This window comes from Pseudophryne corroboree, chromosome 8 (genome assembly GCF_028390025.1).
Source record: "Pseudophryne corroboree isolate aPseCor3 chromosome 8, aPseCor3.hap2, whole genome shotgun sequence".
Lineage (NCBI taxonomy): Eukaryota > Metazoa > Chordata > Amphibia > Anura > Myobatrachidae > Pseudophryne > Pseudophryne corroboree.
In genome coordinates, this window is record NC_086451.1 from 51,897,249 (window position 1) to 51,910,690 (window position 13,442).

Genomic DNA, 13,442 nt, shown 5'->3' on the forward strand with positions numbered 1-13,442 from the left:
GCACCACAGGCTGCCGCACCGGAAGAGACTGAATCCCGGGATCCGTGGCGGTAAGAACTCGCCACATGACATACGGCCGCATCCTGGAAGGATGCGATAGCAAGGTGATTGACAGCGGGCATTTGGTGGGTGGTGACGCAGCATTGCAGGCAAAACAGGGGCATATCGGGAGCTTTTTCAGGGTGGCGGCTGCATGACATTACACACAGCCGCTCCGAGACAAAAAATGCCCATGGGTCGACCTTAAATCAATGCATCCGCAATTGAATTGCAGAAACATAGCGGGGTGGCGCCACACGCATGCTGGGTGACCTTGCCATGTGCTGGTCGGCCCCCAGCATGTGAATAGATGGACGCAGATCTTGCTGTGGATACAAGATCTGTGCCCATCTCTGACTAACCCCCTTATTCCTTTAATTCTGTCTCAGTTGTGTTATTAGGTTTAGACGGCGGGATCCCGGCGGTTACATGGCCGACGGGGGGGGGGGGGGGGGGGGTTGGCGAGCGAACGAAAGCCCCTTGCTGCACTCGCCACAGGTTCTATTCCCACTCTATGGGTGTTGTGGAAATCACTGCATATTTTACATATAGGGGATCCGGTCTCTAGGTCGACAGTAACTACCACACTATCTAGGTCGACCACCATTGGTCGACAGTAACTAGGCCGACAGGGTCTCTAGGTCGACTTGTTCTAGGTCGACAGGTCAAAAGATCGACATGAGATTTTCACGATTTTTTCTTTTGTTGTACCTTTTCATACTTAACAATCCACGTGGACTACGATTGGAACGTTAATCTGTGCCGAGCGAAGCGGTAGCGGAGCCATGCAAGGGGACACGGTGCACTAATTGGGGTACCCCGTCACTCTACGAAGAAAACGACGGCAAAAAAACATAAAAAACTCATGTCGACCTTTTGACCTGTCGACCTAGAGACCCTGTCGACCTAGTTACTGTCGACCTAGTTACTATCTACCTTCCATACCACCCCCCCGCCAGAGCAAGTACGATTTTTTCCAGGACTTGCTCTGGCACCCTGGTGGCACTCCCCCTTAGGACTAATTACAAAATTGGAAGTTTCCAATTAGTTTAATTAGCCTGTAATGGCTCACCTTTCGAAGCGGTGTCTTTCCGGACTCCTGCAGCAGCAGTGAGTATGTGAAGTGTCTGTGTGAGTGTGTGTCTGACCACTGGTGTGTGTGTGACCCCCCCCTCCGGAGGCATGAGTTGAGAGAACTACATCTCCCTGCAACACCCCTCCCCCCCCCCCCCCCCCCCCCCCACACCACCACACTGGTAAGTATCTATGGTTTGTTTTTATATTTTTCACACGTCGCAGGGTTTTCAGAGATGAAAACCAACACTTTTCTGATTGCCTATGGCGGGTATCAGGAGTGCACATACTGTGCCCGTGATAATCCAAATTACCTTGCTTAATCTCGTGCCCAACTGAATTCACACTTCTGATGGATGAGGGTGTCGACAGGCATATAGTGGTCTCCGTCACCTCAGAGCATGGAACACAAATAGCGTACCCCACTCGCCGTTGTATGTGCTGTTGAAAACACAGAAAGGTCTCTTTAAACTCCTCTCATGTGGAAACAGAAGGAAAAGCTTCTCCAGATAACATGGATAACGATGATTAGTGATCGTACCCTACTCTCAATAAATACTGCAGTAACCAGCACAGTGTTTCCGGGGACTGTTCTTTCCTCCTTCTCCCCAATAGCTTCCAGGTATTATAGCATAGGAGTGAAGGATAGTCCCAATCAATTTGTGGTTAAAAATAAGAATTTACTCACCGGTAATTCTATTTCTCGTAGTCCGTAGTGGATGCTGGGAACTCCGTAAGGACCATGGGGAATAGACGGCTCCGCAGGAGACTGGGCACATCTAAAGAAAGATTTAGGACTATCTGGTGTGCACTGGCTCCTCCCCCTATGACCCTCCTCCAAGCCTCAGTTAGGACACTGTGCCCGGAAGAGCTGACACAATAAGGAAGGATTTTGAATCCCGGGTAAGACTCATACCAGCCACACCAATCACACGTATAACTCGTGATAGGAACCCCGGTTAATAGTATGATAACAAAAGGAGCCTCTGAACAGATGGCTCGAAATAATAACCCGATTTGTGTAACAATAACTATTTACAAGTATTGCAGACAATCCGCACTTGGGATGGGCGCCCAGCATCCACTACGGACTACGAGAAATAGAATTACCGGTGAGTAAATTCTTATTTTCTCTGACATCCTAGTGGATGCTGGGAACTCCGTAAGGACCATGGGGATTATACCAAAGCTCCCAAACGGGCGGGAGAGTGCGGACGACTCTGCAACACCGAATTAGAAAACTCCAGGTCCTCCTCAGCCAGGGTATCAAATTTGTAGAATTTTGCAAACGTGTTTGCCCCTGACCAAGTAGCAGCTCGGCAAAGTTGTAAAGCCGAGACCCCTCGGGCAGCCGCCCAAGATGAGCCCACCTTCCTTGTGGAATGGGCTTTTACAGATTTAGGCTGCGGTAGTCCCACCGCAGAATGCGCCAGCTGAATAGTGCTACAAATCCAGCGCGCGATAGTCTGCTTAGAAGCAGGAGCACCCAGTTTGTTGGGTGCATACAGGATAAACAGCGAGTCAGTTTTCCTGACTCCAGCCGTCCTGGAAACATAAATTTTCAGGGCCCTGACTACGTCCAGTAACTTGGAATCCTCCAAGTTCCCAGCAGCCGCAGGCACCACAATAGGCTGGTTCAAGTGAAACGCTGATACCACCTTCGGGAGAAACTGAGGACGAGTCCTCAATTCTGCCCTATCCATATGGAAAATCAGATAAGGGCTTTTATAGGACAAAGCCGCCAATTCTGACACACGCCTGGCCGAAGCCAGGGCCAACAGCATGACCACTTTCCACGTGAGATATTTCACATCCACAGTCTTAAGTGGTTCAAACCAATGTGATTTCAGGAACTCCAAAACCACATTGAGATCCCAAGGTGCCACTAGGGGCACAAAAGGAGGCTGAATATGCAGAACTCCCTTGACAAAAGTCTGAACTTCAGGCAGGGAAGCCAGTTCTTTCTGGAAGAAAATCTACAGGGCCGAAATCTGGACCTTAATGGACCCCAATTTGAGGCCCAACGTCACCCCTGCTTGTAGGAAATGCAGGAATCGCCCCAGTTGAAATTCCTCCGTTGAGGCCTTCCTGGCCTCACACCAAGCAACATATTTTCGCCAATGCGGTGATAATGTTTTGCGGTGACATCCTTCCTGGCTTTGATCAGGGTAGGGATGACTTCCTCCGGAATGCCCTTTTCCTTCAGGATCCGGTGTTCAACCGCCATGCCGTCAAACGCAGCCGCGGTAAGTCTTGGAACAGACAGGGCCCCTGCTGCAGCGGGTCCTGTCTGAGCGGCAGAGGCCAAGGGTCCTCTGAAAGCATCTCATGAAGTTCCGGGTACCAAGCTCTTCTTGGCCAATTCGGAACCACGAGTATAGTTTTCACTCCTCGCCTTCGTATTACCTTGGGAATGAGAGGCAGAGGAGGAAACACATAAACCGACTGGTACACCCACGGTGTTACTAGAGCGTCCACAGCGATCGCCTGAGGGTCCCTTGACCTGGCGCAATTCCACCTGTGGTCTTTCCCACCGGTTTACCAGTATTTGGAAGACTTCTGGATGAAGTCCCCATTCTCCCGGGTGGAGGTCGTACCTGCTGAGGAAGCCTGCTTCCCAGTTGTCCACTCCCGGAATGAACACTGCTGTCAGTGCCAACACATGATTTTCCGCCCATCGGAGAATCCTTGTGGCTTCTGCCATTGCCCTCCTGCTTCTTGTGCCGCCCTGTCTGTTTACATGGGCGACCGCCGTGATGTTGTCTGATTGGATCAGTACCGGCTGGTTCTGAAGCAGGGGCCTTGCGTGGCTTAGGGCATTGTAAATGGCCCTTAGCTCCAGAATATTTATGTGAAGCGAAATCTCCTGATTTGACCACAGTCCTTGGAAATTTCTTCCCTGTGTGACTGCCCCCCAGCCCCGAAGGCTGGCATCCGTGGTCACCAGGACCCAGTCCTGTATTCCGAATCTGCGGCCCTCTAGTAGATGAGCCCTCTGCAGCCACCACAGCAGCGACACCCTGGTCCTTGCCGACAGGGTTATCCGCTGTTGCATCTGGAGATGGGACCCGGACCATTTGTCCAACAGGTCCCACTGGAAAGTCCTTGCGTGGAACCTTCCGAATGGAATTGCTTCGTACGAAGCTACCATTTTTCCCAGGACTCGTGTGCATTGATGTACCGACACCTGTCCCGGTTTTAGGAGGTCTCTGACTAGAGATGACAACTCCTCAGCTTTTTCCACTGGAAGAAACACTTTTTTCTGGTCTGTGTCCAGAATCATTCCCAGGAACAGAAGACGTGTCGTCGGGACCAGCTGTGACTTTGGAATATTGAGAATCCAGCCGTGCTGTTGTAGCACTTCCCGAGAAAGTGCTACCCCCACTACCAACTGTTCCTTGGACCTCGCCTTTATCAGGAGATCGTCCAAGTACGGGAGAATTAAAACTCCCTTCTTGCGAAGGAGTATCATCATTTCGGCCATAACCTTGGTAAAGACCCTCGGTGCCGTGGATAACCCAAACGGCAGCGTCTGGAACTGATAGTGACAGTCCTGTACCACAAATCTGAGGTACTCCTGGTGAGGGGGGTAAATGGGGACATGTAGGTACGCATCCTTGATGTCCAGGGAGACCATGTAATCCCCCTCGTCCAGGCTCGCAATAACCGCCCTGAGCGATTCCATCTTGAACTTGAACCTTTTGATATAAGTGTTCGAGGATTTTAAATTTAAGATGGGCCTCACCGAACCGTCCGGTTTCGGTACAACAACCATTGTGGAATAGTAACCCTTTCCTTGCTGAAGGAGGGGTACCTTGACAATCACTTGCTGTGAATACAGTTTCTGGATAGCCACCAACACTGCCTCCCTGACAGAGGGAGTTGCTGGTAAGGCAGATTTTAGAAAACGGCGGGGGGGACGTCTCGAATTCCAGCCTGTACCCCTGAGATACTACTTGAAGGATCCAGGGATCCACCTGTGAGAGAGCCCACTGTGTGCTGAAATTTCTGAGACGGGCCCCCACCGTACCCGGGTCCGCCTGTGAAGCCCCAGCGTCATGCTGTGGACTTACCGGACGCGGGGGAGGACTTTTGCTCTTGGGAACTGGCTGTATGCTGCAGCTTTTTCCCTCTACCTTTGCCTCTCGGCAGAAAGGATGCGCCTCGAGCCCTCTTGTGTTTATGGGGCCGAAAGGACTGTACTTGATAATACGGTGCTTTCTTTTGCTGTGGGGTAGCCTGTGGCAAAATGTCGATTTCCCAGCCGTAGCTGTGGAAACGAGGTCTGAAAGACCATCCCCAACAGTTCCACCCCTCAGCAAAATATTGTCCCTATCCAGGGTATCAATATTATCCGACAGGGAATCTGACCACGCAGCAGCAGCACTGCACATCCATGCTGATGCAATCGCTGGTCGCAATATAATGCCCGTGTGTGTATATATAGCTTTTAGGGTAGCTTCCTGCCTTCTATCAGCAGGATCCTTTAGGGCGGCCGTATCCGGAGACGGTAGTGCCACCTGTTTTGATAAACGTGTAAGCGCTTTATCTACCCTAGGGGATGATTTCCCAACGTGACCTATCCTCTGGCGGGAAAGGGTACGCTGCCAATAACCGTTTAGAAATTATCAATTTCTTATCGGGGGAAGTCCAGGCTTCCTCACACACCTCATTTAATTCCTCAGATGCTGGAAAAACTACTGGTAGTTTTTTCTCCCAGAACATAATACCCTTTTTTGTGGTACCTGGGGTACTATCAGAAATGTGTAATACATTTTTTCATTGCCTCAATCATGTAACGGGTGGACCTATTGGAGGGTACACTAGTCTCATCGTCGTCGACACTGGAGTCGGTATCAGTGTCGACATCTGTGTCTGTCATCTGAGGTAGCAGGCGTTTTAAAGCCCCTGATGACATTTGAGACGCTGGAACAGTCACAAGCTGAGTAGCCGGCTGTCCTATGTCGTCAAACCTTTTATGTAAGGAGCTGACACTGTCACGTAATTCCTTCCATAAGTCCATCCACACAGGTGTCGACCCCTCAGGGGGTGACAACACATTTACAGGCATTTGCTCTGCCTCCACATCATTTTCCTCATCATACATGTCGACACAGCGGTACCGACACACAGCACACACACAGGGAATGCTCTGACAGAGGACAGGACCCCACAAAGCCCTTTGGGGAGACAGAGGGAGAGTATGCCAGCACACACCAGAGCGCTATATACCACAGGGATATCACCTATAAAGAGTGTTTTCCCCATATAGCTGCATATATATATTATACTGCGCCTAAATTTGTGCCCTCCCTCTCTTTTTTACCCTTTCTGTAGTGCAGGACTGCAGGGGAGAGCCAGGGAGCGATCCTTCCAGCGAAGCTGTGAGGGAAAATGGCGCCAGTGTGCTGAGGGAGATGGCTCCGCCCCTTTTTTGGCGGGCTTTCTCCCGCTATTTTAATATTTCTGGCAGGGGTTAATATACACCTATATAGCCTCTGGGGCTATATATGGTGTCAGTTTGCCAGCCAAGGTGTTATTTATTGCTGCTCAGGGCGCCCCCCTCCAGCGCCCTGCACCCATCAGTGACCGAAGTGTGTGGTGTGCATGAGGAGCAATGGCGCACAGCTGCAGTGCTGTGCGCTACCTTGGAGAAGACAGAAGTCTTCAGCCGCCGATTTTCCGGACCTTCTTGCTTCTGGCTCTGTAAGGGGGACGGCGGCGCGGCTCCGGGAACGGACGATGAGGTCGGGTCCTGTGTGCGATCCCTCTGGAGCTAATGGTGTCCAGTAGCCTAAGAAGCCCAAGCTACCACCACTTAGGTAGGTTCGCTTCTTCTCCCCTTAGTCCCTCGGTGCAGTGAGCCTGTTGCCAGCAGGTCTCACTGTAAAATAAAAAACCTAAATTATACTTTCTTTCTAGGAGCTCAGGAGAGCCCCTAGTGTGCATCCAGCTCAGCCGGGCACAGAAATCTAACTGAGGCTTGGAGGAGGGTCATAGGGGGAGGAGCCAGTGCACACCAGATAGTCCTAAATCTTTCTTTAGATGTGCCCAGTCTCCTGCGGAGCCGTCTATTCCCCATGGTCCTTACGGAGTTCCCAGCATCCACTAGGACGTCAGAGAAACCCCCCATCATATGTGAACTTCCTCTTCATGGGGGTCATTCCGAGATGATTGTAGCTGTGCTAAATTTAGCACAGCTACGATCATTCACACTGACATGCGGGGGGATGCCCAGCACAGGGCTAGTCCGCCCCGCATGTCAGTGCCGTCACGCCCCACCCCCGCCCACAGATGTGCAAAGGCATCGCACAGCGGCGATGCCTTTGCACTTCAAGAGTAGCTTCCGACCAGCGCAGCTTTAGCATGCTGGCCGGGAGCTACTCATTACTCATCGCTCCCCGGCCCGCGGCGGCTGCGTGTGACGTCACGCAGCCGCTGCGGCCCGCCCCCCGTTCGGTCCGGCCACACCTGCGTTGGCTGGACCGCACCAATGAAACGGTGTCCAAATGCTGCCGTTCCGCCCCCCCGCCCAGCGACTGCCTCTGCCTGTCAATCAGGCAGAGGCGATAGTAGCGGCCCGACACCCTTCGGTCGTCTGGCATGCGCTGGCGCACTGCGGCGCCGCCGCAGTTCTGACCCGATAGCACCGCTGTGATAAACTGCAGCGTGCGATCGGGTCAGAATGACCCCCCATGCTGGGCAGCGAATTTGCTTTTTAATAGAGTGGGACCTTAGAGGAGTTTGGGCAGTACAGATGGTGTAATGGTTAGCATTAATGCCTCACAGCATGGGTTTGATTCCCACCATGGCCCTAACTGTGTGGAGTTTGTATATTCTCCCCGTGCTCACGTGGGTTCTCCAAGTACTCCGGTTTCCTCCCACAATCCAAAAATATACTGGTAGGTTAATTGGCTCCCAACAAAATAAACCCTAGCATGTACATGTGGTACTAGGGACTATAGATTGTAAGCTCCACTGGGGCACTTGTGAATGCCCAAATATTCTCTGTAAAGCGCTGTGAAATATGTGTGCGCTATATAAATAACTGGTAATAAATAAATAATAATAAAATAGATCTACTATGTCTAGGTTGAGATTACGTCCTAAAGGATAAATAAAGTGGCAGACTAGATTGGCCAAGTGGTTCTTATCTGCTATCAAATTCTATGTTTAGGTAAACAGTCAATAGGTCGACATACATTAGGTGATTTGGTGTCAGAACCTCAGTAACCAATCAGTGCCAGGCTTACGATGTCCATCCCTACTTTGCTTCTATCATATGTTCAACATCGTTATAGCATGGCCCTATTCCTCCCGTGTCCCGCCTCTCAAAGGCTTTGTTTCTCCCCTGTATCCAGCCTCCCCTTATTATGGCTTTCCTCCTCCCCTGTATCCAGCCTCTCCATGTTATGGCTTTGCTCCTCCCCTGTATCCAGCCTCTCCATGTTATTGTTTTCTCCTCCCCTGTATCCAGCCTCCCCATGTTATTGTTTTCTCCTCCCCTGTATTCAGCCTCCCTATGTTATAGCTGTCTCCTCCCCTGTATCGAGCCTCCCTATATTATGGCTTTCCTCCTCCCCTGTATCCAGCCTCTCCATGTTATGGCATTGCTCCTCCCTTGTATCCAGCCTCTCCGGGGGTAATTCCAAGTTGATCGCAGCAGGATTTTTTTTTAGCAGTTGGGCAAAACCATGTGCACTGCAGGGGGGGGGGGGGGGGGGGGGCAGATATAACACGTGCAGAGACAGTTAGATTTGGGTGTGGTGTGTTCAATCTGCAATCTAATTTGCAGTGTAAAAATAAAGCAGCCAGTATTTACCCTGCACAGAAATAAAATAACCCACCCAAATCTAACTCTCTCTGCACATGTTATATCTGCCTCCCCTGCAGTGCACATGGTTTTGCCCAACTGCTAAAAAAAATCCTGCTGCGATCAACTTGGAATTACCCCCTATGTTATGGCATTGCTCCCCCCTTGTATTCAGCCTCCCCATGTTATGGCTTTGCTCCTCTCTTGTATTCAGCCTCTCTATGTTATGGCTTTGCTCCCCCCTTGTATCCAGCCTCTCCATGTTATGGCTTTGCTCCCCCCTTGTATCCAGCCTCTCCATGTTATGGCTTTCTAGTCCCCTGTATCCAGCCTCTCCATGTTATGGCTTTGCTCCCCCCTTGTATTCAGCCTCCCCATGTTATGGCTTTGCTCCTCTCTTGTATTCAGCCTCTCCATGTTATGGCATTGCTCCTTCCCTGTTTCCAGCCTCTCCATGTTATGGCTTTGCTTCTCTCCTGTATCCAGCCTCCCCATGTTATGGCTTTGCTTCTCTCCTGTATCAAGCCTCTCCATGTTATGGCTTTGCTCCCCCCTTGTATCCAGCCTCTCCATGTTATGGCTTTCTAGTCCCCTGTATCCAGCCTCTCCATGTTATGGCTTTGCTCCTCCCTTGTATCCAGCCTCTCCATGTTATGGCTTTGCTCCTCCCTTGTATCCAGCCTCTCCATGTTATGGCTTTGCTCCCCCCTTGTATCCAGCCTCTCTATGTTATGGCTTTGCTCCCCCCTTGTATCCAGCCTCTCCATGTTATGGCTTTGCTCCCCCCTTGTATCCAGCCTCTCCATGTTATGGCTTTGCTCCTCTCTTGTATTCAGCCTCTCCATGTTATGGCTTTGCTCCCCCCTTGTATCCAGCCTCTCCATGTTATGGCTTTGCTCCCCCCTTGTATCCAGCCTCTCCATGTTATGGCTTTGATCCTCCCTTGTATCTAGCCTCTCCATGTTATGGCTTTGCTTTGCTCCTCCCTTGTATCCAGCCTCTCTATGTTATGGCTTTGCTCCTCCCTTGTATCCAGCCTCTCCATGTTATGGCTTTGCTTCTCCCTTGTATCCAGCCTCTCCATGTTATGGCTTTGCTCCTCCCTTGTATCTAGCCTCTCCATGTTATGGCTTTGCTCCTCCCCTGTATCCAGCCTCTCCATGTTATGGCTTTGCTCCTCCCCTGTATCCAGCCTCTCCATGTTATGGCTTTGCTCCTTCCCTGTATACAGCCTCTCCATGTTATGGCTTTGCTCCTCTCTTGTATACAGCCTCTCCATGTTATGGCTTTGCTCCTCCCTTGTATACAGCCTCTCCATGTTATGGCTTTGCTCCTCTCTTGTATCCAGCCTCTCCATGTTATGGCTTTGCTCCTTCCCTGTATCCAGCCTCCCCATGTAATGGCTTTGCTCCTCTCTTGTATCCAGCCTCTCCATGTTATATAGTTTTGCTCCTCCCCTGTATCCAGCCTCTCCATGTTATGGCTTTGCTCCTCCCTTGTATCCAGCCTCTCCATGTTATGGCTTTGCTCCTCCCCTGTATCCAGACTCTCCATGTTATATAGTTTTGCTCCTCCCATGTATCCAGCCTCTCCATGTTATGGCTTTCCTCCTCCCCTGTATACAGCCTCTCCATGTTATGGCTTTCTCCTCCCCTGTATCCAGCCTCTCCATGTTATGGCTTTCCTCCTCCCCTGTATCCAGTCTCTCCATATTATGGCTTTGCTCCTCCCCTGTATACAGCCTCTCCATGTTATGGCTTTGCTCCTCCCCTGTATACAGCCTCTCCATGTTATGGCTTTGCTCCCCCCTTGTATACAGCCTCTCCATGTTATGGCTTTCCTCCTCCCCTGCATCCAGCCTCTCCATGTTATGGCTTTGCTCCCCCCTTGTATCCAGCCTCTCCATGTTATGGCTTTGCTCCTCCCTTGTATACAGCCTCTCCATGTTATGGCTTTCTCCTCTCTTGTATACAGCCTCTCCATGTTATGGCATTGCTCCTCCCTTGTATCCAGCCTCTCCATGTTATGGCTTTGCTCCTCCCTTGTATCCAGCCTCTCCATGTTATGGCTTTGCTCCTCCCTTGTATCCAGCCTCTCCATGTTATGGCTTTGCTCCTCCCTTGTATCCAGCCTCTCCATGTTATGGCTTTGCTTCTCCCTTGTATCCAGCCTCTCCATGTTATGGCTTTGCTCCTCCCTTGTATCCAGCCTCTCCATGTTATGGCTTTGCTCCTCCCTTGTATCCAGCCTCTCCATGTTATGGCTTTGCTTCTCCCTTGTATCCAGCCTCTCCATGTTATGGCTTTGCTCCTCCCTTGTATCCAGCCTCTCCATGTTATGGCTTTGCTCCTCCCTTGTATCCAGCCTCTCCATGTTATGGCTTTGCTCCCCCCTTGTATCCAGCCTCTCCATGTTATGGCTTTGCTCCCCCCTTGTATCCAGCCTCTCCATGTTATGGCTTTCTCCTCTCTTGTATACAGCCTCTCCATGTTATGGCATTGCTCCTCCCTTGTATCCAGCCTCTCCATGTTATGGCTTTGCTCCTCCCTTGTATCCAGCCTCTCCATGTTATGGCTTTGCTCCTCCCTTGTATCCAGCCTCTCCATGTTATGGCTTTGCTCCTCCCTTGTATCCAGCCTCTCCATGTTATGGCTTTGCTTCTCCCTTGTATCCAGCCTCTCCATGTTATGGCTTTGCTCCTCCCTTGTATCCAGCCTCTCCATGTTATGGCTTTGCTCCTCCCTTGTATCCAGCCTCTCCATGTTATGGCTTTGCTCCTCCTTTGTATGCAGCCTCTCCATGTTATGGCTTTGCTCCCCCCTTGTATCCAGCCTCTCCATGTTATGGCTTTCTCCTCTCTTGTATACAGCCTCTCCATGTTATGGCTTTGCTCCTCCCCTGTATACAGCCTCTCCATGTTATGGCTTTGCTCCTCCCTTGTATCCAGCCTCTCCATGTTATGGCTTTGCTCCTCCCCTGTATCCAGCCTCTCCATGTTATGGCTTTGCTCCTCCCTTGTATCCAGCCTCTCCATGTTATGGCTTTGCTCCTCCCTTGTATCCAGCCTCTCCATGTTATGGCTTTGCTCCTCCCTTGTATCCAGCCTCTCCATGTTATGGCTTTGCTTCTCCCTTGTATCCAGCCTCTCCATGTTATGGCTTTGCTCCTCCCTTGTATCCAGCCTCTCCATGTTATGGCTTTGCTCCTCTCTTGTATTCAGCCTCTCCATGTTATGGCTTTGCTCCTCCCCTGTATACAGCCTCTCCATGTTATGGATTTGCTCCTCCCCTGTATACAGCCTCTCCATGTTATGGCTTTGCTCCTCCCTTGTATCCAGCCTCTCCATGTTATGGCTTTGCTCCTCCCTTGTATCCAGCCTCTCCATGTTATGGCTTTGCTCCTCTCTTGTATTCAGCCTCTCCATGTTATGGCTTTGCTCCTCCCTTGTATCCAGCCTCCCCATGTTATGGCTTTGCTCCTCCCTTGTATCCAGCCTCTCTATGTTATGGCTTTGCTCCCCCCTTGTATCCAGCCTCTCCATGTTATGGCTTTGCTCCTCCCTTGTATCCAGCCTCTCCATGTTATGGCTTTGCTCCTCCCTTGTATCCAGCCTCTCCATGTTATGGCTTTGTGCATCCCCTGTATCCAGCCTCCCCATGTTATGGCTTTGCTCCTCCCTTGTATCCAGCCTCTCATGTTATGGCTTTGCTCCTCCCTTGTATCCAGCCTCTCTATGTTATGGCTTTGCTCCTCTCTTGTATTAAGCCTCTCCATGTTATGGCTTTGCTCCTCCCTTGTATCCAGTCTCTCCATGTTATGGCTTTGCTCCTCCCTTGTATCCAGCCTCCCCATGTTATGGCTTTGCTCCTCCCTTGTATCCAGCCTCCCCATGTTATGGCTTTGCTCCTCTCTTGTATTCAGCCTCTCCATGTTATGGCTTTGTGCATCCCCTGTGTTCAGCTTTCCCATTGCCTCAATCCTGCCATGTTCAGCCTACCCGGCGCTTAACACAGTCTCCTAAAAGATTCCAGCGATAATTAATTCTGCCCTCAAACATGGGAAATTGTTTCTGCATATTTTAAGGGAAGAACTGCTTTCTGTCCATCAGCCCTTTTATCAATGGTCCCCATAGTTTTCTCTGGGCAGGTATTTAAACACAGAAAGAATGAAGCTTTGCGTCTCTTGCATGCGTGAGCTAATGTCATCTACAGATGGTGCTGGCTCATTGGTGATGGCTGGATGGAGAGCGAGCCCTCAGCTTGTAAGCTGTGCCTGCCACAGCAGCCTGCCCAGTATCCGAAGGCAGTAACTTACAGTAACTAACTCATTTTACTTACTACAGTAAAATGATTGCAAAAAGAATCCTTATAGCTGTGATATGTACAGATAGGGGGGTCTATTTATATCCCTTTCAGACTAGCAAAAATTTCCCAGGTTATTACAAGTGAACACGCATCAATCCGGGATTTTGCTTAGTCTGAATGTGTCCTAAAGCAATTTCCCGGTTCGAGCGGCC

At 50.6% G+C, this 13,442-nt stretch overlaps 1 long non-coding RNA gene across 1 annotated transcript in view; it reads right to left on the reverse strand.

Annotated features, from left to right (window-relative positions):
• The window catches only part of LOC134948414 (uncharacterized), a 42,509-nt gene that overhangs the window by 24,762 nt on the left and 4,305 nt on the right, over positions 1 to 13,442 (reverse strand). Inside the window, exon 2 of the long non-coding RNA XR_010182952.1 lies at positions 1,428 to 1,554. This is a non-coding gene — a long non-coding RNA (uncharacterized LOC134948414). The remainder of the gene's footprint in view (positions 1 to 1,427; positions 1,555 to 13,442) is intronic.